General features: G+C 38.3%; 1 protein-coding gene across 1 annotated transcript in view; it reads left to right on the forward strand.

The window, feature by feature from the left end:
• Positions 1 to 417: 417 nt before the first annotated feature.
• Positions 418 to 24,744, forward strand: part of LOC5574714 (nuclear factor of activated T-cells 5) — a 429,601-nt gene continuing 405,274 nt past the window's right edge. The window contains exon 1 of the mRNA XM_021839021.1: positions 418 to 610. The gene's annotated coding sequence lies outside the window, so the exon portion shown is untranslated. The remainder of the gene's footprint in view (positions 611 to 24,744) is intronic.

Here is a 24,744-nt window from a genome sequence, read left to right on the forward strand (position 1 = left end):
GCTAAGCTATTAATGTTTTCAAACCAGTATCATTTTTAACCGATATTGGCTGTTTTTGATTCAGATCTTTCGTAATTTTGACTTGCTTCTAAAACGATTAACCCACAGTGCACTAGTGTACACAGTGCTGAATATAAATATGTCATTTGCCGACGGGCGGTGCTCGCTGCACATCAAACATGTTTTACACAAAAATTCACTTTCTTGACACATAAATTACGGTTCCAAAAGCTACAAATAGTTGTGTAATGCTAATGTTTCACATCTAGTGCAATTTTTTCATCACTCGAACAAATCGTTATCTTGGAATCGAGAAATTATTTAAATATCAAATACATCAAACTGAATCATCAGCGTCCAACTCTGTGTGAGCCAATCCTAGCGTGCCCACCCAGGCCCCATAAAAATAATGATCGAAGTAAAACTACGACGTCTCGCCGCGAAGAAGTAGTGTTTTGCTCGCGATTTGTGTGTTCGGAAGCAAAAAAAGCAACATTATTTTCGAACGTAAATTTCGGCGTTTTGGGCAAGGCTTTTCGTGCATTCGGTGCCCTTTCCGGTCGTGTGACAGTGCTTTTCGTCGGAGCGAACCGTTTCCGGATCCGCGGAGGTAAGTTCTGGCGGCAAAATCCGGACCAATATTTTACGCATCTAGTAGGCCGCCCCGTCCCATCCATTTATCGCGGGACCCGTGTCATGACATTACGGAACGGTCAAAGAAGGCGATGATGACGCGGGAGGGGGCGAACTTTCGTTCTTACTCATCCAAGAGCCTAGTGCATGTGACAGTGAGAAAGAAGAAAAGAGAAGGGAAATGCGGTTTCCTGATGGTGATGTTCTTTTTCTTAGCCTTGACTTATGCTGGTCGGAACTGGTTCATCGTGAGGAATGCGTGATCTTAGTGGGCAGGGAGGGAATGCGAGATTGCCCTGAGGACGGTTCCCTTCCCTCTCTACATATTAGATTATGGAGGTTGTTTTGATATGCTATTTAATTTTCATAAAAACGATTACAGGGCGGTTTTCGTATTGGTGTGAGAATTTATTATTATTTTCGTTTAGCTTACGCACACTACTGCAGTGTTGTTGCCCTTTGCTGTCAGAATGTCGTGTCACGTTTGTAGGTATGTGTGTTCGGTGTGAGAATGTGTGCGTTTAGTGCAAGGCCGCGGATGTTTTTGTTTGGTTTTGCGTAGGGATGTTCACTATCTGGGGCGCCATCCGGTCGAATGATTTTCGTTAAGAGCAACGTCACACTGGTGGTACAAATTTGTTGCTAATTGAATCACGCTGCGTGCGCGATAAAATTTGTCACTTAAGGTGAAGATGAATCGAAGCCAAATCTCAAATTTTCAAGAGCACAAATCTGGAGAACCAAACATCCGTTGAACTGAAAACTTAATCGATTGGTCACCGCCAGCTAGTGACCTTTCGATTAAGTTTTCAGCTTAAACGGATGTTTGGTTCTCCAGATTTGTGCTCTTGAAAATTTGAGATTTGGCTTCGATTCATCTTCACCTTAATGAACAAGTTTTGGGTGGAGTGAGTTGACCTATTGATTTTTGTTTTACGTCAGGATACGTCCCTGGGAATTTCTTGAGAACATATTTTCAACCCAGACTACACACTTACTGCCGTTATACGCATAATTGTCCCATGTTACTTTTTGTGCATTTTGACTTTTTGTCATCAAACAGTTTATTTATACGTTTAGTTTTAGAAAACACTTACCAAAAATTAACTTTGTTCGGAAACTCAATGAAAAGCAAGCCAAGTCAATTTGTCCCATTGCAATGCATTGTTGAATTTTCCCACTACTATATTTCTACGCATAACACACTATACAATTCGCTGCGCTGATCTCGAACAAAATATTCAGTTGCCAGTTTTGAATTAGCTGGTGTTTGGGAAAATCGTTTTGAACATCTTCTTACGTTGGCTTTACATCCCATGTGGAACACAACCTGTTTTATGTATTGCCCATTGCACGGTGTCGTCATCAGAAAATCGCGCTCTCTCCCTCCTTCGGGAAATCTGAAAACGACGGTGCCAGTACCTGTCAAAGTTGACAGGTACTGACACCGTTGTTTTCAAGTTTTGTTGAAGAGCGAAAGAGAGAGAATTTCGCCGTGAAATGCCCAATTATCGAGAAGCATACTCGCGTAACAATGGATCATTAAAATAACCAAAACGGCCGCTATGAAAAGCATAGATACCGCCACCGTAGCCTTGTGTGTTTGACAGAACAGTAATGCTGTCACAATGTTAAATCCCATTTACAGTGGCGCCTTTGTTTTGAAACTAAGCGGGAAAACTTACAATGCCAGGCCTACTCAAGATGCAAGATCTCTCCGGCAATCCCAGGGTCGGCTAGCTACTGGGTAATCAAGGGCTTTTCGCGAATACAAAAACTAACACGGGAACTTTCACTTTACTTGTGCATTTATTAAAAATTCCTAATTGTGTCGTGTGCGTGTTGTTCTGTATTTAGCAATTTTGTGTGAATTTGTTAAGTGTTGCCTAGTTCTTCTACTCGTACCGGTACATACCGCTGCCGTTGGTTGGTGGATGACGAATGGCCGACACAGCGACTCAATCCTGCTGTGCGGCCGGAACTCTCGCCGGAATGGCGAAGCGGGCGGATGTACGGGCGGGTTCTCCGACGGGCCAGCGGGCGTTGCTGGACGATGGGATGCAGGCGTCTTCCCTCTTAGACGCAATCGGCCGGCCGTGGCATGGCCACCTTGGACGGCCGAGAGGGGGAACTCCTTGACGTTTAGGACCTACGGCCCGAGATATTGGTCCTACTAGAGGACAGGATCCTTAACTTGTAGGCCCGGAAGCCTAATGGCTTCACGAGCCGAGCCGTGTGCTGGACGGAAACAATGGCGAAACAAGAGCAAGAACAAGAGGTCCTATTGGACAACGAGGAGTTAGACATAAATGTCGTTTTATGCATGGTTGCTAATTTACCTGAGCAAGGTTTCTTCCCTTGCACCCACTTAGCTCCTGCTAAGGGCAATGGGGGAGGGGGGGTGGGGGGGTATCGGTATTAAATTACTGCACTTTTGCACTATAAAAACCACGTCTTCAGCACATGGACGCCTGATTAGAAAAGAGGCCAGCTATTGACAATGGCCGTTTTTTCTAATTTCAGTTTTCCCACTTTCCGTCATTCCAATCATTTTTAGCTTTAGCCATCCTTTCTGCCATACTGCAGCATTGGTAGCTAATAAACTTATTTGCAGCGGTACTGAACCCTATCACTCCTGTGGTATTTCTTCTGTTCTTGCACAAGAAACGTGAAGGGTCCAAAAAAACAACAATATAAATAAAAACAAAAATCAACAATTTGTAACCAAACGGTTACAGTTTTGATGCGGTGAGCACTGGCAAAAACTACCTTCAATGATCCATTCAAAAGGGCCAATCCTCAGATCGTTGACTCTGAGAAAATTCGATTTGAATATTATTCACCACATTTTCAATTCGTATTTCTCAGTATTCAAATCAATCAATGTGGTTTCTTGCTAGTTGAGTGACGACTTACTATTACTACACGTTAATAATCGATTTTATTCTGAAAACTGATAAAAATGTGGAAAAAATGATGAGTTAATGCTTGGCCCATTTTCGATTTTCAACAAGGCATGGGCCTTTTTTATTGGCCAAAATAGAATTTTATTAGCGTGCTTGGCCCAAGGCTAGGCCTTTTCGGTTTTCAATGAATGAGCAAGAGAGAGTCATTGGCCTCTCACCATGCTAAGGCCAATAACAGTTTGCGAAATTTTCCGAATGTAGGCCCTCTTGATGGAGCGAGAACCGATCATTGGCTTTTTCGAGCGGGGCCAATGAACGATTTGGAAAAAAGCGGTTATTGGCCGTTTTGAAAATCAAGTTTATAACGGTAAGTTTTATGATTATGTTGACAATGTTTGCATAGTTTGTGGGTGTTGGGAGATGCCATCGAATGGTATCAAAAACCCGATTTGTTTACAATTTGGTCATTGGCCTTTTAGAATTGTTACGCGAGCATTCATCATTCATGCGAGCCTGACGTCAAATTTGATTGAAATTTTCAATTTCAAAATATTATTTCCCATTCGTTTTTCAATGAATTTCAGCTCAATTTTCGGGGTCAATCACAATATTCTTCTTGTTTTTGGAACCGCGGACATCGATTAGAAATTCACCGTAATTTGGGATTCATCATGGAGAGTGCTGGAATAATCCCACTTGAAGAATCAGTAGACACTTTAATTTCGAGTCCATGGCTTGCGACAAATCAACTTCATGATTTAGCAAACCAAGTCTAAATAAAAAAAGTTCATACATTTTATCATTACCACACATACAGAAAACTTTGCTTTCCATCCCAAACTATAAAATTGTATTTCTTCACTTGGATCCGTTTGGCACATGTCACTTGAGCCTTCATTAGGCGCCTTAACATGGTCTTGAGGATACACGTCCTCTACATTCGGTTCAATCTATACCCGAGCGGAAGAAAATAACTACTGAATACCGTATTGAGGTATTCCATACCAGATAATTTCCAATACTTACAACCTGAATGAGCCCTGCATAAGAGGTAAAATACCTCAAATAATACCTTCTGCATATTCTACAAATACCAAGCTGATAATTAGATCAGGTATTGTAATACCTAAATAATACAGTCACCCCACGCAGTTGAAACACCCACAATTTATGAATCAGCTGATTTCAAAATACAAAATTATTATCAAACTTATCACAACACATCACATAATCATTTTTACTGACAAGCTACACATAGTGTTTAACCATTTCAAGGCTTTTTATCTCAGTAAAATAGCTCTTGATCGCGGTATGAACCAACAATATTACTAAATTCTTTCTGTAGCTATTTGGGCTGTATTTTGTGCCAACTTCGTAAACCGTGTACCTATTGACGCCTAGCTAGAAATGACGTTTTAAAGTGTGTTTCAAATATGTTTTGTGAGAGTTTGAGCCCCAGACAACATTTACAGATTCAATAAACATAGCTATTAGAGATTAATGCGTATTTATACGGATTTTGATGAGATTTTTGAGTAAAATACTTGATCAATAAATTGTGGGAAATATACACACCAGTCGCAATTTATGAATCAGCGTTCAAACTACTAGTACTTGGTATTTTGAAAAATGATTCTAAATTTCAAATAATGTTCAATGTAAATTTTTGTTACGGGGGAGCAAAAGTGCAAAGGGGCCGTTCATAAACTACGAAATTATCTTTTTTTTGTGGAAAAGGAGTCTGAACATAATTATGAATTTCCATGATTTAGGAAAAAAACAAATTCTTATGAAAAAAAGTTATTTAGGGGTATTATATGGCCATACAAATTGCGGACGTTGTTTATGTAAGGCCTCAAAGATCATTACACAGACAAACAGACATAATACTCTAATTATTTTCATCGCACAGCAGAATAGCGCCCAATTCTAATATTTGGTAGTTGGCCAACTGTCCACTCGTGGCGCGCGCATAGCTTTTGTTCGAGTTTGACGTTTGCTCACTACCGCCACCTAGTTCACGGTTGGCCAAATAAAGTATTTTTAGCATTGGGCCTAAATGTTCACGCGACTATGTTTTAAATTGATAATTGTTCAAGCTGTTACGTCTGTTTGTCTGTGATTATGTTGAATAATTTATGGATAAACAATGGAGGAACAAAAAGAATCAGTACAGATGTAAAATACGTAAAGATTTTTTTAACTACACCTGTAGGCGAATTCCGGCGCGTATTTTCTTCGAAGAAAAGAAAATTTTCTTGCTGGTGCGTAATGGAAGAAAATTTCTTCTCTTCGAAGAAATTGTTCGCCGGAATTCACCTACTGATAGGTTCTTCCTAATTCTGCTATAAAGCGGGGTTTTGCTTCAGCAGAAGGACCAAAAGCAACGAGTGGGAATTAAAAGAACTGCTTTGCATCCTCCCTGATTGATAAAAATAGCATTTTTTGTCATTTTTATGATCTCTTTTGTTGTTTTTTAGATTAACTCCTAGGCTTAACTGTTGGCTCTTCTATCAGACATATGGAGAAGTAAAAGGTATTCACACTTTTAAAAAATCCAAAAAACAGAGCTCATGGAGTATCGTTAACATTCCGATTTTTTCACGTGCGTAATGTGCCACCATATAATATTGGAACTCTCACACTGAGAAAAATATACACGTCAAGGTTATGTGTTTTACTTATAGATTTGCGCAATGAGGAGACCACATGACTTGAGCGGGGTAGCCATATGGATTCCGTTATTTCTTCACATGTGTATCAAAATTAAGTTGTCATGTGAAGCAAACATGAATGTCTAAATAATAAATTATGAAAACCGACTGATTTGCTTATTGAATTCGAAATGTAGTGACTTTAGATAGCCATGAATGTCATAAGATTGAAGGAAGAAATTTGGTAGAAGAACTCTTGCTTCCCAAAATATGGATTCAAGGCTCCTCTGCCTACATTCAAGCTCACTTGAATGTTTTTTTCATTCAAGTGAGTCAGCAACAAGCGGAACGCTGCAAATCCATAATTTGGGAAGCCCGTGATTAGCATACTCCAATTTTTTTTCACAACTGAAAACCAGAAAAATCTGTTACTGGAATTAGGGGACGGACCTGGTGTAGTAGTTAGAACACACGCCTCTCATGCCGAGGACCTGGGATCGAATCCCATCCCCGAGATAGTCACTAAAAATTTTTAGTGACGACTTCCTTCGGAAGGGAAGTAAAGCCGTTGATCCCGAGATGAACTAGCCCAGGGCTAAAAATCTCGTTAATAAGATAGAAAAAAAAAAATGTTAGTGGAATCCGAATTTTCTTCAAAACCATACATTATGTTCCATTTTCGTAGAGAAAGGTAGAATCCTCTTATATCGGACAACTTTACTAATAAAAGAATAATCGAATTCACAAATTTCATTTAACACTTTCAGCTTCAAAATTGGCTTCTGCTCTTTGGAAGCATGATGACTGCCGTTCAACACGAGGCCCAACCATAGTTTAGTTCGCTATGGGTTGATCACAAACAATTTAGAAATTTTGAACATGGAAATTGATAGCAAAGCTCATCGATTTCATCATAACAAACTCATTGCGTAAGTCGATAAATTGACCAATTTGAACATGATGATTATGACACAAGCTAACCATAAGCAAAACACACTGAATTCGTGTTCAGTGATGATCTATGCGTCCATAGGTTGACGCATACGAATCTGAAGGGAAAGCTTCGGGAATTAATGTGGAAAAAATGAATCAATCAATGAAGCAAAACAAAGGAATTTAATGTGTAATACACACGAAGCTTGCAAGAAAATCACAGCTATTCGATATGAACGTTCATGAATCGATCCAAAATTTTAAACACACAGATCGAACGTGTGGATTTTTATCAGTGCAGTAAAGGCAGTCGAAGAGTCAAGCATTTACGAGTTTTGCCATCTGCATCTAATGCTTGTCTAATTACACTACCTGTCATCATCCTCCAAATAAACTTGCTCCAGAAGCATATAAATCCACAAATTCAATGTTCACTAAGCTCGCTCAGTAGCAAAATTAAAAATCAAGGAATGTGATGCAGATTCTTGAAATACTTGGTTCCGGTTCACCCCCGGATATAATAAACGTTGTCCGAGGCAGTGTTCTAACAAACATATGAACCATATAGCATTCAATTGCAAAATAATTGAAAGTAGACAACTGATTCATAAATCGTGTTCACTTTGATTCATATTTGTGGACAACTTTTTTGCCGATTCATAAATTGTGGTTTTAGACAATGTTCAAATAAGTGAAAATTTCAAATGTTTTCAACAATTTCAATGACAACATTGTGCATGAACTGCAGGTATATCCCCACTTTACCATTCGGAATTGATTTCATAAGAAAATATTGTTTATTTTGCTCTCTCGAATTTTTCAAATTTAAGCAGAGCCTTAAATGATTCACAACTGTGGGACCAGTGTACATGATGGATTTTCATATAAAAGTGGAATTTTTCAATAGTAGTTCAATACATCCAGCAGTCCGCAATAACTATCAAATACCAAAATGAAGTATTTTTAATTATTTGAAACATTTTTTTCAATACCATTATAATGAGAGGTATTGACAACTGAACAATACCTAATTATAGTATGATACCAAAATATGGTATGCATAAGTTATTGCGAGTTATTTTTCCCTCCTCAGGTACGTAAGAACGGTCATCTAAAGCAGTATGCTTAGCACATAATTGGTCACTACTATCAGTGGGACAGTAATGCGTAGAAATTCATCAAAAACCCCGTATTTCTAGGCATAACAGTCCCACTTTGACCTTCGTTGCTAACTTTACTTCATTTCCATGATATAAACTCTTGAACTCTAATCTAACGCTATTCTTTATACTATTGTGAAGATTTTAATTTAATTTACCCCACACCTAGTCAATACGAGGCCTAAATGAGTTAATATCATTAAACGCGTTTTTCTCGATTGCATATTTTGGAACATGGGACAATTTTGCGTATAACGGCAGCTTAGAAAAATGTACCGAATTCGGTTAAACTCAATCCGAGTTTTTATCTGCTGAACGCTCGGTTGTCCTTGTAATGTTACCAGAATTCACAACTAATCGGCGTTTCTTCAACCCCTTCCCGCCCACGATTTCTTTCGATGTTCCAGATAGGAAAAAAATGCTTTAAACAAAAGTTGTGGCAAATAGTCTACAATTCAAGCATAATTTTACAAAACAACGTATCTCGGAAGGATTCGAAAAAAAAATGTGATTGGGTCCTAAATTTTTTAATTAAATCTTGTTTTTATTTAATAAAACGAAAGCGCATGTTACTGCAACTTCTTCAGCCATTTTTTTTTCGCTCAAATAAAATGTTTAAACTTTAATTAAAAAATTGAGTCCATAAATGAACCTTGACACTTTTGATCATGTTCGAAGTTCACTTATTCGACAAAAACACCACAGGGGTTTTAGTTTTACCACTGGGGTTGTTCCTATATGACATTTCGGAAGGGACACGGAAAACAAAATACACCCAAAATTTGAGTTTAAGCCAAGGGGTGTGACAAAATCTAAAAAAAAAAAAACATAAAAGAATGTTTTTTGGACTTCAACCAACGGAAAACATTAGAAAATTGAGTAAACATGTGTTATGGACGAATAAAACATGGGTTATGTTTACTAGAATTTAGAAATTGAATAAGCTTATTCTGATATACTGTCGCCTGAATTGTGTAAAAATTGTCATAATTCCAATAAGAACCATTTTTGCTACATTTTAATCACAATTAAGCTGCCCATAAACGCATGTCAGTCCCATTTTTGCTGGAATTTCTATTCACATAGGACAAGGCGTTTATGGGCAGTAAAGCTGTTTGGCAAACGCTAATTTTCGGTATATATTGTAAAGCATTTTAAATCCTGTTTGAAACGTTTTGCATTGTTCCTATTGCTGTATCCAGTGTTGTGAAATCAATTTCTCATAACTCTCGCTTGAGATTTTTCATGCGTGAGTTGTCAATCACGCAACTCAGCAATAAAAAAATCATGGATGAGTTGGCCTCATCAAACCCCGTGCTGAAGCGACAAATGTCGTATGAGAAAAATATTTTACTATTGATAATCGTTTTTCGTTGTACCTAATAAAATGTGGCTAAATTATCTAGCAATTACAGAAAACTGGATAAAGTAATACGCAATTAACACCAGATTGATAGGTAAAATATGAAGGTCGCATTCGGAATGGAGTGTGTCTCGTGCCTGAAGGGAAGTATGCAATTCAACAGAAAAGTAATCGCCTATCTCGATGCGTGGGAAATTCCTTGCAAGAAATGCTCAAGAAAAGCATTTTTCTTTGATCGCAGTACGCAGTTGAAAAGAAATGTCAATTCAAATGGAGCTCACTGTAGAAAATTTCTTGACCATTTCTTCAAGCAGAAATTTTTACTTTTCTTGAGCTGAACAGCATACCTAGCTTTACCGTTTAATCGGATTCTTTAGGAGTCTTTCAGAAATTTCTACATAATTTCTTCCGAAAATATCCACAAAAGTTTATTTCAGAGTTTTTGTAAAAAAAATAGTTCGGGGATTTTTTCTAGGACTCTGCAAAAACTCCTCCGTTTGTTCATGATGTTTCCTTCTAGAAATCATCCATGTTTACTTCCAGATATCCCAAATTCCGTGAGTGGATTTTCGAGAAACTCTTTTTTAGACATTTCTCTAGCATATAATCCTTGAAGTAATCTTGCAGTTATTCCAAACATGTTTTAAGGAGTTCCTAAAAAAAAATACTACATCAATTTTTGCAGTTATTCCTCCGATTATTCCTACACTAATTTCTTCAGGGATTCCTTCCCTTTTCTCCAGAAAATAATGCGGTATATTATCCCGAGATTTGATTGACTTTTAAGTTATTAATTTATATCTAGGAAATTTTCTTAAACTTCCTTTCTTAAGTTCTTTCAGAGATCCTTATTCATTGAAAAAAAAAATAACAGTTCCATCAGAAGCTGCTTTGGGATTTTCTTCAGAAATACCTCACGGGATTTTTTCATAAATTTCTCTAAAAATTTGTGAAAAATTTTCCTGAAGATTTTCATGAAAGAGCTCCAGGAAAATTAATACTCTCGAGAAAATATCAAATAATCACTGGAGTAATTTTTGAGAGATTCTTAGTTGAAATTTCAAAGAAATCCTAAGAGACATTTTTTTCAAGAAATCCAGGAGCGCAGAATCAATACAAAACAGTGAAAGAGCTTTGAGTGACGTTTCTAGGGTAACTAGATGTTCAAATTAAAAATGGACCCCGATGGTTTGCATGAGGGTACCGTTCAAATGATTGTGCTACTTTTCCCCGAATGTCGTTTCCCAGAATGTCGGTTCCCCGAACGCCAGTTCCCCGAATGACCCGTTTCCCCGAATGCCATTTCCCCGAATAACCCGTTTCCCCGAAAAGTGTAGCGGTTCAAATAGGTGCTATAATAGTTTTCAGTGGCAGGATGGTGGATTACAAACAACGATAAGCAATCAAAAGAAGGAGGTATTTAGTCGTTTTCGGGTAGCAAGTGTTGCCAAACATTCTGAGGATGGTAAAACTAGTAAGAACCGCCAATCAAATAAAGAAGGGTGCATATCAGATGACCAGTACGTTCACCCCCTGAAATATATAAAGTTATGACAAATATGAGTGCCAAAAACTTTTCGGGGAAGTGGCTATTCGGGGAAACGGGATATTCGGGGAACTGGCATTCGGGGAACTGACATTCGGGGAAAAGTATCACAACCATTCAAATTACGGGAGTGTACAGTACAAAAATTTTATACTTCGTATGGGCCGTGAGCAGTGTTGGGAAACTCGTGAGTACTCACTGTTAGTTGAAAACTCACTCGCGAGTATGAGTTGTACAGCTTTAACCCTCGCGTGAGTATACTCAGTCGTGAGTTTCAGTTGTACAGCTCATACTCGTGAGTGAGTTTTCAACTAACATTTACTCACTCGTGAGTAATTTTACTCACTTGAAATATTGTAAATATTCTAAAACCTTGCGAATGGCTCAAATAATCGTAAATGCTCTTTTCTTCTGACGTTACACCTCTACTGGGCCAGATTCTGCTTTTTAGCTTAATGTACTTATGATATGAGCATTTCCACATTGCATAATACTCCACTGCACTGTGACGTCACGCATCAATTTTGACAGGTACTGGTCCTGTTGTTTACAGTTTGTACTTTTTTCGAATCATTCTTAATTTCGTGAAAGTTTGCTGCGAGGAGAGGTCAAATCCACTGCAGATACCCACGGATCGTACTATTCTATCTTCCTACCGTGGAAAATCGTCACCATCAGCATGCTGGTGATAGAAATGCGAAGATGAAAAAATGATGGAAAAAACGACTTAGTCCGAAACGTAAACAACAGGACCAGCGGCTGTCAAATAAGTGAGGTTAGGCTCGTCATATGCAGCGCTCTATAGAGTGAAAGATTGTCTACCTGTCAACTATTACTCCGTTACAAGTTGGCGGCGTGCAATCTGATATGTTCAGTAGAAAAAAGTTGCAGAAAATAATTCTCTGTACCACATCTAAGTTGTACTCTCTGACAGTTTTAAACTGAAAATAAAAGTTTTGGGATTAATTCGACCTAGACATAAAAATAGCTAAATTAAAACACCATCAATTTTCTAATCACATGGGGCAAGTAAAAAGTTTCTCATTAGAGATTGAATTTTGTTTTCTTTTTAGGTATACCTATAGCTATTTAGGTAGCTATAGCTATTAGTAGCTTCGCAATTATCATAGAAAATCGGAACGTGCTTCAAATTCAATAAACACAATACTCAAAGCGATAAAAGCTAATACTAATCATGGAACTTCTCTAAAAGAGATTGCCAGACGATATTGATGTGTCTACTTCGGACAGCCGATTGAAAGTAAAATGTTGATTGAAAAGTTGCAATATAAGAGAACACACGGGAATCTCATGGAATGTAAATGTAAAGCTAGTCCAAAACATAAAAATGGGGTATGGAACTATCCACACAAAAAAGAATCCGAATACTATTGAAGGATTCCGTTCCAAAAAATAATTTCTCCCGAAGAGTTATCTTATGTCATATCCGACTTTCTTAGAAACAAATAACGACCGGTGAAAATTCTACAGAGCCGAAACTGAACAGAAGAAAATTGAATTGACAAGAATAAAATTTTCTTTGTTTACATGTTACTTACCTAAGGAACAGGACGCCTTAACTAATGTTGAAGTTAGTAGAAATCGTGAATATAACTAAATTTCAATTTATTGTTTAAAAACTTGTGGAGCAAGTGAAAAGTGACATTTTGCAAAAACTTTTTCTGTATTTTTTTCATTTTTACATAAAAATCAATTTTAGCATACTGTTTATATTTGGTAAGAGTCAAATTAAAAAATAAAGACGACTTCATTTATTTCAATTTAAAGTCTTTAGAATTTGAAGAATCTCAACTATACGATTTCCATTACCCACTTGCCCCACGTACCCCCCCCCCCATTTTTACTAATATTTCAATTCAACTTTGAATATCAATAACATAAACGCGTTCAGAAAAAGTTACAGTATTTATTTTATGCCACTAAACAAAATAAATTGGTCTGGAAAGTATTTGAACACAACCGGACTTTCGCCATTATAACTTGTTTATCCATTTTGAAAAACTGGCTCTGAATTCGGTAAAGTTTAAATAACCATACTATAAAACTGCATATCACAATACACACTGAAGTCGACAGCAGCTGTAAACCCTTTGAATTATTTACATTTACAGTCTAGAACATACTAATGTACAATTTAATTTTGCTATGGAAATTGGTTACTCACCATACTCACAAAGAGTAACTTGCTCACTCACCGAGAGTAATGACGTCATACTCACTGCGAGTATTACTCTTTACGTGAGTTATGACGTCATACTCTCGCGTGAGTTAGAGTAAGGAATGAGTGACTCACAGCGTGAGTATTACTCGCAAACGAGTACGAGAGTGTGTATTTTTTACTCGCGAGCACGAGTTTCCCAACACTGGCCGTGAGCTTTGTTCAGAAACCAACCCCCCCTCCTCCATAGATCACGTGCTTTATGGGTCCGTCAGTTTTGATTCAGTAATACTTGTTGTAATGTCACGAGGAATTCCCAAAAAAAAAAAAAATTGTCATAGAAATTCTTCGTCACGTTCTTCTTCATCCTTGAACGAACTTTACCAAAAACTCTAAAATTAATCTTTGCGGGATTCCTTGGAAAAAAAATCTGTTGAAATCTTTGGTAGATCTCTTAGAGTGACGACTGAAGAATTCGGTTGAAAAATTAGTGAAAAATATCTGGATCCCAGAAGAGCCTTTGGAAAATTGTTCAAAGTAATCCTAGAAAAAAAAAAAAACTACTAGAGGTAGAAACATTTCCAGCGTGTGCTAGAATAAGGGCGTAAGTCACATGATCGATTTTTCTTCATCGATCCTCTCTTCTGCGAATAAACGTGACAAGACGCAAGTTTGTCAGAATTTTTTCACCTCAGGAAGTAAGACTGCATCGCTGCCTAGTGTCCTGAAGTGAAAAAATGCTAACAAACCCACTTCTTGTCACCTTTATTAACAGAAAAAAGGATCGATGAAGAGAAATCGATCATGCGACTTACGCCCTTATTCTAGCACACGCTTGATTTAAGTGCTCAAAGATTTCCTGAAGCAAATTCTGGAAAAATTCCTTTAAGCATCCTTTGAAAATTACTGAATGAATTGGTAGAGGAATTTCTTGAAGAATTTCTGGAGCGAACCCTGTATTAGTTCCTGATAGTATTTTAGATTAAATCCCTGGAAACTTTGCATCATAATTATCTGCAAGCAAGATAAGAAAAAAAAAGACTTTGGAGACCGTTTTGGTTAAATTAGAGACTTGAGAGACCTTTCATCAAAAATATTGACTTGCATAAGAATAAAACCAATTTTCTAACAAGAAACCTGCTACCGGCCCTAGATATGTTAATCATCCTTAACTGATAAAATTTAGAGAAATTGAAAATGGCAATCATGTTTTGCCATCGATAAAATATCATACTCGAAAGGATCCTCAATGCACAGCTCAAATAGCGTGTTAATAGCGACGCAGCCGATTTTTTTTTCGATTAAGAATTTTCTTGCAAAAAAATATGGTTGCTCGGAGTTTTGACGCAAAAATTCTTTTATCGTGACTGCCTCAAATTAATTAATTAATTAATTGTGATTGGAATACCTTGAGAATTCCAGGATGAATAAAGTTCCCTGATAATTCCAGGTTTTACAGTTTTTGTATGTTCGGTCATTTTCCCTTCGAAACAACATTTTGATAAGAGTCTGTTTTGAAAAAAATAAAGCAAAATGAGATCTTGAAAACTTTGAAAAGCATCATAATTTTAAGACTTCTTGAAAATAATACATGTACAGTCGCCTCTCCACATCTCGATATCGAAGGGACCAGATCGAGACAAAGAACGATTTTTTGGTGCATAGCACTTCAATAGGACGCATATTATGGCCAAATATGAGATCACTAGCTTTCAAAAAACCCTACTGTCGAAGTGAATCAAAAGTGCCAAGAATAGGATCCGGCTCCCTACTAGATTGAAAAACTTTCCGTTGCCAAGAAAGTAATACACAAACAAACGTCATTTTGCGCTTTATTTGTTATGAATCCCAAAACTTTGGTCTAGTAACCTTCGATAATGGTCATACATACGGAAAGAAAATTGAGAACGAAAAATCAACAGAAACACATCGAGATATGGAGAATGAAAATGTATGCAGACTGAAGGGACTTATGAAATCATCGACATAGGGAGAGATATCGAGATGTGGAGAGTCGACTGTAATTCTATTTGTCTTAACTCCAAGAACAATTTGAAGAGTGAGAAAGGTGCATTTTCCTATATATTTGGACCAAACATTCCGTTCAAGATTCAAGTTCAATGCGCCTGTCTGTGGCCTCCAGAAAGAATCTCCGTGATAATTCAGTGATACCCCCATTATAAGCTTTCCTTTCTTTAAATCCAAAAGAAGTCATAGAAGAAAGTCTAAGAAAGTCTCTTAAAAGTTCCTCATGGTCCTCCTGATGAAAATCGTAGGGAATTCCAATAGATATTGGATACATTTCTGAAGTACTGCGGACTTCCTTGAGATATTTTAGGAAGAATGTTTGGAGTAGTTTTGAAGACAATTTTAGAAAAAAAAAATTTCAATGGAACTTCTAGAGAAATTCATGAAAACATCACTAAATGAACTTCATAACAAATATTAGGAGTAATACCTGAAGGAAATATTATGCAAACATCTGAATAAATTTCATATGAAATTTCTGAGTCTGTCGTGAATCACGGCACGTGATGTCACGAGACATCTGCAGAGAATGTATTAGACCGTACCCTTGAAGAAAAGTCTGCTTGGAATCAGTGAAGAGTGGTCATCGTTGATTGTCGTTACTGTCGGGTTTCTGTTGTTTGTGGGAATTCGTGATCCAGTAGTTTACTGCCACCAGCGTCTTGAAATTCCTTCTATTTCTGTTAGGATTCTGATGATTACAGAGCCAATAACGGCGCCGACCACGGCCTTACGGTCATTGAGGAAGGGAAGAAATGTTAGTGTGACATCCATTGTTACTAAAGACCGAGTATGACCTCTGCATCGTCATGGAGACCGAGTATAGTAGAAAGGATTCGAAAGTTACAGAAATAGCTAATAAACACAGATAACTTATTAAAAATAGAAGCATGGAACGAGCTCATCAATTGATAACCCATCGTTGATAGGCCAGTTGCCAATCACTTTTAATTTCGTCTCCATCAGTGCCAAGAAAAACGCGAAAACAAAAAAAAACTCCGGTGGTGATAACAAAGAAACCACTCGCTTGAGCTTCCGAAGTGCTGGAACGTGAAACATTTCGTAATGCTTCGAAACTCAGACGCAAAATGACCCTTGATGTTAAAACGTCCATGGTAGAAACAAAAATGCTTTGCAGCACTACGTGAGGTGTTTCACTTGTTTCAGCGTGTAGTACATAGAGTCAAACTGAAAGACTGAAAGACAAACATTTGTCCAAATATTTGACAACGTGTTCTGTAAGCCTAATTCTATCAGTACATATGATGTTAAAATTCTGACTGGGATCTGACAGCGCTCCAAACATTTGTTTGTAACTTTTAATCTCGCGTCACATTTCTAAAGGGCCAATGATCAAATTGTAAACTGATTGTTATGGTAAGTCGTCACATAACAGACAAAAAATCAGATTGATTGATTTTAATACTGGGAAATAGTAATTGAGAACGTGGTGCACAATATTCACATCGAGTTTTCTCAGAATCAACGCTTTGATGTTTGGTCCTTTGGAATTGTTGCGCGAGAAATGCACGCTGACCAGACAACAGCTTAATTCAAATGATCGCAGGGGCTCAAACAAACATCGATAAGGCATGGATCATGATGGTATTATTATTTGATTGAATTGATATGAATTATTATTTAACTCATTGGGATCTTTTAAGTTTGATGAAGACCCATCAAACTTCATGCTCTTATTTGAAATAATGAGTCATAATATATAGGGTATTCATCAAACTTAACACAGCACTGTCTTCAGAGTGACAAATTGACTCAGATTTATTAACATAACAGTGTCCAGGATTATCAATGCGTTTGTCTTGGGAAAGAAGACATACTTCCTCTAAGACGACTAATCGAGATAAGTCCTTGTTTGAACGAAACATGTTTTGTAATAGTAAATTAGGGTGGACTTGCATAAATTTAGATCAAAAATGACTAGATGTGCCGGAGTCTTCCGTCTTGTTGATCTACCACGTGGTAAACAACCGTAAGGGAACCAGTGAAACGTCACTAACATAACTACTCAATGTCCCTAATAATGCTACTCAACGACCGACGATACGGGCCATAACAATGTCTCACTCCCCCCCTCTTCACGTTTCGTCCCACTAAATCAACTGAAGAGAGTGGCGAACTGCCCGCATTATTCACCGAAGCAAGAAGCAAAACAAACAGCACCGAACGAGCCAACTCTTGCCGAGCGTAAAAGTATAATAAGTATGATGTAGCTTCTGGCTGCACTTCTTGATTGGCCAAAACAAGCGAAATTACCCGGTGGAATAGAAGCAGAGAGTAGCAGATTGGAAGCACATTCAGTGGTTAGACAAGTGAGTGACTGTCGACTAAACGGTTGTAATTACCGGGCTTGAATCGGTAGAATGTCTAGTGCTTTCAAGGCTTTTAAACATGTGCTGGAATCATTCTTTGTTTGGAATTCATTTTGCAAGCATTCACTGCTTGAAAAGCTTCCTTTAAGAAGCTTGAAAAGCTTGCTTCAAGAAGCTTGAACAGCTTCTCCAAGAAACTTGGAATGCTAGCTCCAAGGTGCCTGGAATGCTTCCTCAAAAAGCTTGGAAAATTTCCTCTCAGAAGCTTGGAAATCTTTCTCTCAGAAGCTTGGAAAACTTCCTCTCAGAAGCTTGGAAAGCTTCCTTTCAGAAGCTTGGATAGCTTCCTTTCAAAAGCTTGGATAGCTTCCTCCAAGAAGCTTGGAAAGCTTCCTCCAAAAAGCTTGGATAGCTTTCTCTAAGAAGCTTGGAAAGCTTCCCCCAAGAAATTTGGAAAGCTTCCTCCAAGAAGCTTGGAAAGCTTTCTCCAAGAAGCTTGGAAAGCTTCCTCCAAGAAGCTTGGAAAGCTTCCTCCAAGAAGCTTGGAAAGCTTCCTCTGAGAAGCATGGAAAGCTTCCTCTAAGAAGCTTGGAAAGGTTTTTCCAAGAAGCTTGGAAAGCTTCCTTTAAGAATCTTGGAAAGCTTCAAACAGAAGCTTGAAAACCTTCCTCTAAGAAGCTTGGAAAGCTTTTTCTAAGAAGCTGGAAAGCTTCTTCTAAGAAGCTGGAAAGCTTCTTCTAAGAAGCTGTAAAGCTTCTTCTAAGAAGCTGGAAAGCTTCTTCTAAGAAGCTGGAAAGCTTCTTCTAAGAAGCTGGAAAGCTTCTTCTAAGAAGCTGGAAAGCTTCTTCTAAGAAGCTGGAAAGGTTCTTCTAAGAAGCTGGAAAGCTTCCTCTAAGAAGCTTGGAAAGGTTCTTCCAAGAAGCTTGGAAAGGTTCTTCCAAGAAGCTTGGAAAGCTTCCTCTAAAAAGCTTGGAAAGCTTCCTCTAAAAAGCTTGGAAAGCTTCCTCTAAGAAGCTTGGAAAGGGTCTTCCAAGAAGGAAAGGTTCTTCCAAGAAGCTTGGAAAGCTTCCTCCAAGAAGCTTGGAAAGCTTCCTCCAAGAAGCTTGGAAAGCTTCCTCCAAGAAGCTTGGAAAGCTTCCTCCAAGAAGCTTGGAAAGCTTCCTCCAAGAAGCTTGGAAAGCTTCCCCCAAGAAGCTTGGAAAGCTTCCTCCAAGAAGCTTGGAAAGCTTCCTCCAAGAAGCTTGGAAAGCTTCCTCTAATAAGTTAGGAAAGCTTGCTCTAAGAAGCTTGGAAAGCTTGCTTCAAGAAGCTTGGAAACGTTCTTCCAAGAAGCTTGGAAAGGTTCTTCCAAGAAGCTTGGACAGCTTCCTCTAAGAAGCTTGGAAAGCTTCCTCTATGAAGCTTGGAAAGCTTCCTCTATGAAGCTTGGAAAGCTTCCTCCAAGAAGCTCAGAAGTTTGGATAGCTTCCTTTCAGAAGCTTGGATAGCTTCATCCAAGATGCTTGGAAAGCTTCCTCCAAGAAGCTTGGAATGCTTCCTCCAAGAAGCTTAGAATGCTTCCTCTGAGAAGCTTGGAAAGCTTCAAACAGAAGCTTGGAAAGCTTCAAACAGAAGCTTGGAAAGCTTCCTCCAAGAAGCTTGGACAGCTTCTTCAAGAAACTTGGAATGCTTGCTCCAAGATGCTTGGAATGCTTCTTCCAAGAAGCATGGAAAGCATCCTCCAAGAAGCTTGGAAAGCTTTCTCCAAGAAGCTTGAAAAGCTTCCTCCAAGAAGCTTGGAAAGCTTCCTCCAAGAAGCTTGGAAAGCTTCCTCCAAGAAGCTTGGAAAGCTTCCTCCAAGAAGCTTGGAAAGCTTCCTCCAAGAAGCTTGGAAAGCTTCCTCCAAGAAGCTTGGAAAGCTTCCTCCAAGGAGCTTGGAAAGCTTCCTCCAAGATGCTCTTAGAAAGAAAGCTTCTTGAAGGAAGCTCTCCAAGCTTTTCAAAGGAAGCTTTTTGGAGGAAGAAGATGCTTGGAAAGCTTCCAACAGAAGCTGGGAAAGCTTCCAACAGAAGCTGGGAAAGCTTCCAACAGAGGCTGGGAAAGCTTCCAACAGAAGCTGGGAAAGCTTCCAACAGAAGCTGGAAAAGCTTCCAACAGAAGCTGGAAAAGCTTCCAACAGAGGAAGCTTTCAGCCAGAAGCTTGGAAAGATTCAACCAGAAGCTTGGAAAGCTTATCCTAAAGCTTACAAAGCTTAATTCAGAAGCTTGAAATGCTTCAAATAGAAACTTGAAGAGCTTCAACCAGAAGCTTGTAAAGCTTAATCAAGAAGCTTTGAAAATCTTCACTAAAAAGCTAGAAAAGCTTCAAATAGGGTTTAACAAAGCTTTCACTTAGAAACTAGAGAATCTTCCACCAGAGATTCGAAATAAAAATGAATGTCATGTTCGAAATATTACTGTTGCTCTCCTATCCATTAGTAATTGCTTTCTGACTCTATCCCCAGTGCAAAGGGATGATTGAAACGCAAATTTTTCCAAGAAATAATTAGACTTCGTGCGTCGGAAACCGGATCGATAACACGACATGACACTTGTAAACCAATGCCATCAGATATTGATGCTTTCGTTACGTGGATAGAATGACGCAGTGCTGCGAATTATCAATTTCCCGCTAAACCCTTGATCCAACTTGCAATGAATCAATCAAAATTGACTCCAATCACCATCATCTGTCCTGTTGCGGGCGGTTCTATGGCAACAAGCTTGCGTCAAACCTTCCCCCCAAGAGCTGACCCTTTGTTGACAATTGCCCAAAGCCATCCTTATCAGAGAATTAAGTCCCAATCTTATGATTTCGGTTACGTCGTACGAAGCAGGCTTTATCTGCAGCGCTGCCAGCCGTAGAGAATCGAGGATGCATTGTTCTCTTCCGATGTATGGCACTATCTGTGCCTCGCTTCTTGCCTATTGGCGTCATCGAGGGGGCTCCAATTCGAAACTTTCGACGGCTCAGAGATGGATTGGCAAAGATGACGTGACAACAAGTTCGAACTAGCGATCCTGTAGAAGAGAGATTCGCGGAAACTTACTTTGCTGGCAAAGTGAGAGCCAATCGAGCAAATGTAGCTCAAAACCATATAATGGAACGAAATTAATATTCCTAGCAATGAGAAAGCCATGTCCGCGCGACAACATTATCCTCGACGCTAAGCAAACTCAGAACTGCTGAAGAGTCTGCTAATCTCTCATATGAAGGATCCCTAGTTGGGACTCGCAATGGTGGAACAGGTATATCACTGCATGTGATTAGAGAGCCATAGGTGGATCACTAACAATACACAAAACAATCACAAACATCGGGTGTTAGCTAGTTGGTGTTGGAACGACGATCCAAATTCTGTTGTTCCAAGACGTGTTTGAAGAGTATGGTGTACGGCATGTAGATTATAATGTTTGTCAGATTAGGCATACTGACCGGCGGACATGTTCAATCTTATTCTGATCAAATCTGAGTCGGATTCAAAAATTATGTTCAGTTGCTTAGTCTGAAGCTTTAGCAGGATTTCCTTGGAATGCATTGCATTCCTTGTGGAAGTTTCAATAATTTGAAACCTGAATAGGTTTCACTCGAACGCAGCATTTGGATATTGTGAGCCGAATTGGCTCGCAGGAAGTCGGAATTGACCAGACTCAGCTAGATTTACTTCAGAGCCTCAAAAACCATTTGTAGTCGACAGTTGGAGTTCAAAAGGCAGCATTTCGTCAGTAGACAGTATTTTATAAATCTTGGGAGCTTGAAAAGGTGAGCAGATTTCATCATCAGCGGATTGGGTATTGTGAGCTGAATTGGCTCTCAGGAAGTCTGAACTGGGCTGACTCAGCTAGATTGACTTTAGGGCATCAAAACCATGTGTAGTCGACAACTCGACTGAACTCCAAAATAAAACACCATTGAAAGCAGAAAATGCTCTTTAGTGGCGGAACGGATTTGGTTCGGTTTCCCTGTCTCACAGCTGAATTGACTCGAGAGCATAGAAACGCTTTCATCATAAGAATTCACGCAGTGCTCTTATCCTAGAACTATATTTTCTCAAGATCAGATTGCGATCCAATCCGGTGAATGTTATGCATTAGACATAGTGAGAAAGGTTGATTAAATTTCCACATATCTGGACTAGAATGACTGAAAAGTCTCTACTACCTTGACTAACAAACAACCCTGAGTAGTATTTCTCAAGAACCTAATCAGAATTTAACCGGGGGTAGTTGGATACAGTTGTGAGCAACCTAGCCTCAGACATCCTGTTCGTTAGATACCTACTGGAAATCCAGGCAGTATTTTTTCAAAATGTGTCAGACTTTAAAACAACATTATACATCCCGACCAACAAAGCAGTCTTTTTTTTTTTTCTTTTGAACAGTTTTACATAGCTGTTAATAGTATATTCCAATCAAAATCAGAAAATAATTTGTTCCACAATTTGAGCTCAATCGGCTCTTGAATAGTGCTCAATTGAACACTTGCTTGCCCGAAATTCTGAATTAACCCAAAGAAAGTCCGTTGGACATGCTGAGCCCAACTGGCTCCGAACATTGAATTCGAACGAATACCTTTAAGTTAGTAAGCTTCGAAAGCAATCCAGGCAGGATATCCATGAAAATGCGGATCATTTATTGAATAGTGCTCGATTGATAACTGCTTAAAATATTAGTTAAGCTCAGGAGACATGCATTTTTTTCTACGATTTTTTTTTGTTATTTTTTAGAATTTATAATTTTAACAATTCAATTACAGTAGGATAAAACTCGTTAATATTTACAGCCGAAACTGATTTATTCAAAAGGAAGATTCTTTCACAAGATTTTTTATTCTTTTAAGACCATTGAGCAATTTTTTCACAAAATATTGTGCTTTTGTAGAAAATTCGCCAATTTGTGGCAAAGAGGTTCACTGGATTTGTGTTTTAGTGCAAACTTAGAAGTTGATTCCAAACTGTTTCACCTTAATTCTCAGCAGGGTCCCGAATCCTTTCAAGTTGGAATTTGTCTTCCCTTTCCTATGCATAAGCATACTCGTGCCTACTACTAGATGTATCTCTAGAGATCTAATACCACAAAGCAAAATAAACCGAAGAAATCCTGAATGGAAGACTTATTTTTTTCTCTAAATATTAAACAGTTTAATTTTCGGGACTCTTTGAAAGACTTCAATCGCAACAAGTACAGAAGTACCCAAGTAACCATAAGCACTAATAATAAGCCCTTAATCAGCATCATAGATGCGTACATGCATTATAATAGCACCACAAATGCTTACACACCTTATAACAGCACTTCCGCTGCATAGAAACCCTATTACAGCATCATTAATGCTTCTAAGCCTGATGCATACAGGCATTAAATAAGCACTATATTGGCTTTATATTCGAATACAGGGCATGTTTAAATGCCATCCAGTGTTTTGACAGATATACCACGTGCTTTATGTTTGCATATAGTGGTAAGAGGGAGTCAAACATAAATCTTCTCACTACTACAATTGCAGGTTTTATGACGGGGAAAAGCGATGGTTTAAATTGGTCACTTTTCTTTCCAATACTATTCATCTTATGTGGCCGTAGGAGCAAAGGAGCAGGAAAACAACTCAACAATACGGGTGTCGCAGGTTCGAGACGCAAAATGAGGAATTTCATCATCATAAAACAAGGATCAATATGTGGCAATTGCAAGTTCTCAAAAGGATGAAAACTACCAAAACGAATATGTCTGATACGGAGAAGTACTATCTGTATCATTTTATTACATTTTTTGCATACTATTAGAGGTTTCCGTTTTCATTCATTCATTTATTTACCTCGTGTACCAGTTGCTTGGCCGCATACGCGAAAGCTCTCTGGCTGCGTACGCGAAAGCACAAAATATTCGCCCTAAAAACCTGGCGAAAACAACTGACGTTTCTCACGTGGTCTTATATCAGCATTAGTGGTGCCGAGAAGCACGGTTATATCTTGGCACTATAATGGCACGCTATTTCGCCTTTTCTGGCATTATAATAGCATTATATGCGTATATAAAACTGACAAGCATCAAATGATTACCCTATATGCGCATATAATGCTGTTACCGTGCCGCTTTATCGTGCTTACTGGTTACTTGGATAGTATCCAGTATATGCAATGTTGGCAAAGGTTTTTAGAAAAATGTATAGTTTATTGCCTATAATCTGTTTGAGCTATTTTAACTCATGAGCTGAATTGGCTCAAGTATTGGATTGTATCCAGGGTGTCTACTACCTGGAAAAATCTGGAGTGATCAGGGAATTCCCATCATAACCAAGGAAATTTTACTGAGGCAGTAATTCATGGTAGAGTATGTGCACGACAAAGGATTTTTGCGTCAACCCAGAGCAACCATTATTTGCAAGAAAATTGTCTTCAATCGAGTAAAAAAGTGAGGATCCTTTCGTGTATGAAATTTTATCAATCTACCAAAACATGATAGACATTTTTTATATCTCTAGGGTGCCGGTGCCAATAGTAGAGTACCTAAGCAATAAAAAATCATAACATAATAACGAAAAGTCTTAACAGTGATCTTTTGGCGTCAACGGAAAGATTTCAACCTCTTCTATATGGGAAAAAAATATAGAAAGAGAGATTAAATTTATTTTTGAGCATAAAATCGCTTGAGCCACTATTGTTACACGTGTTACAGTAGTCAGTCAGTCCAGTAATAGTAGTCTCATATTTCTCAAGAACAGCTTCCAGAATTATCCTAGTGGTTTCTCCAGGGATTTCATTCAAAATACTGTCTAGAACTAACAGAGGGCTCTCTATAAATTCGTCATGAAATTCCTCTACCAATTCTTTCAACAATTTTTCAAATAATGCTTAACCTCCTGTCTGTGCGGGGAGTAAAATTGACCCCAAATTTCAAATCGTAATAACTTCATGGAATTTCAAATAGAATTTCGATTTTTCTGCTATATCTCAAAAACAGTTTTACATAAAACTACACTTTCTTCGGTTAATAT

The sequence above is a fragment of the Aedes aegypti genome, chromosome 1 (genome assembly GCF_002204515.2).
Source record: "Aedes aegypti strain LVP_AGWG chromosome 1, AaegL5.0 Primary Assembly, whole genome shotgun sequence".
Classification (NCBI taxonomy): Eukaryota; Metazoa; Arthropoda; class Insecta; order Diptera; family Culicidae; genus Aedes; species Aedes aegypti.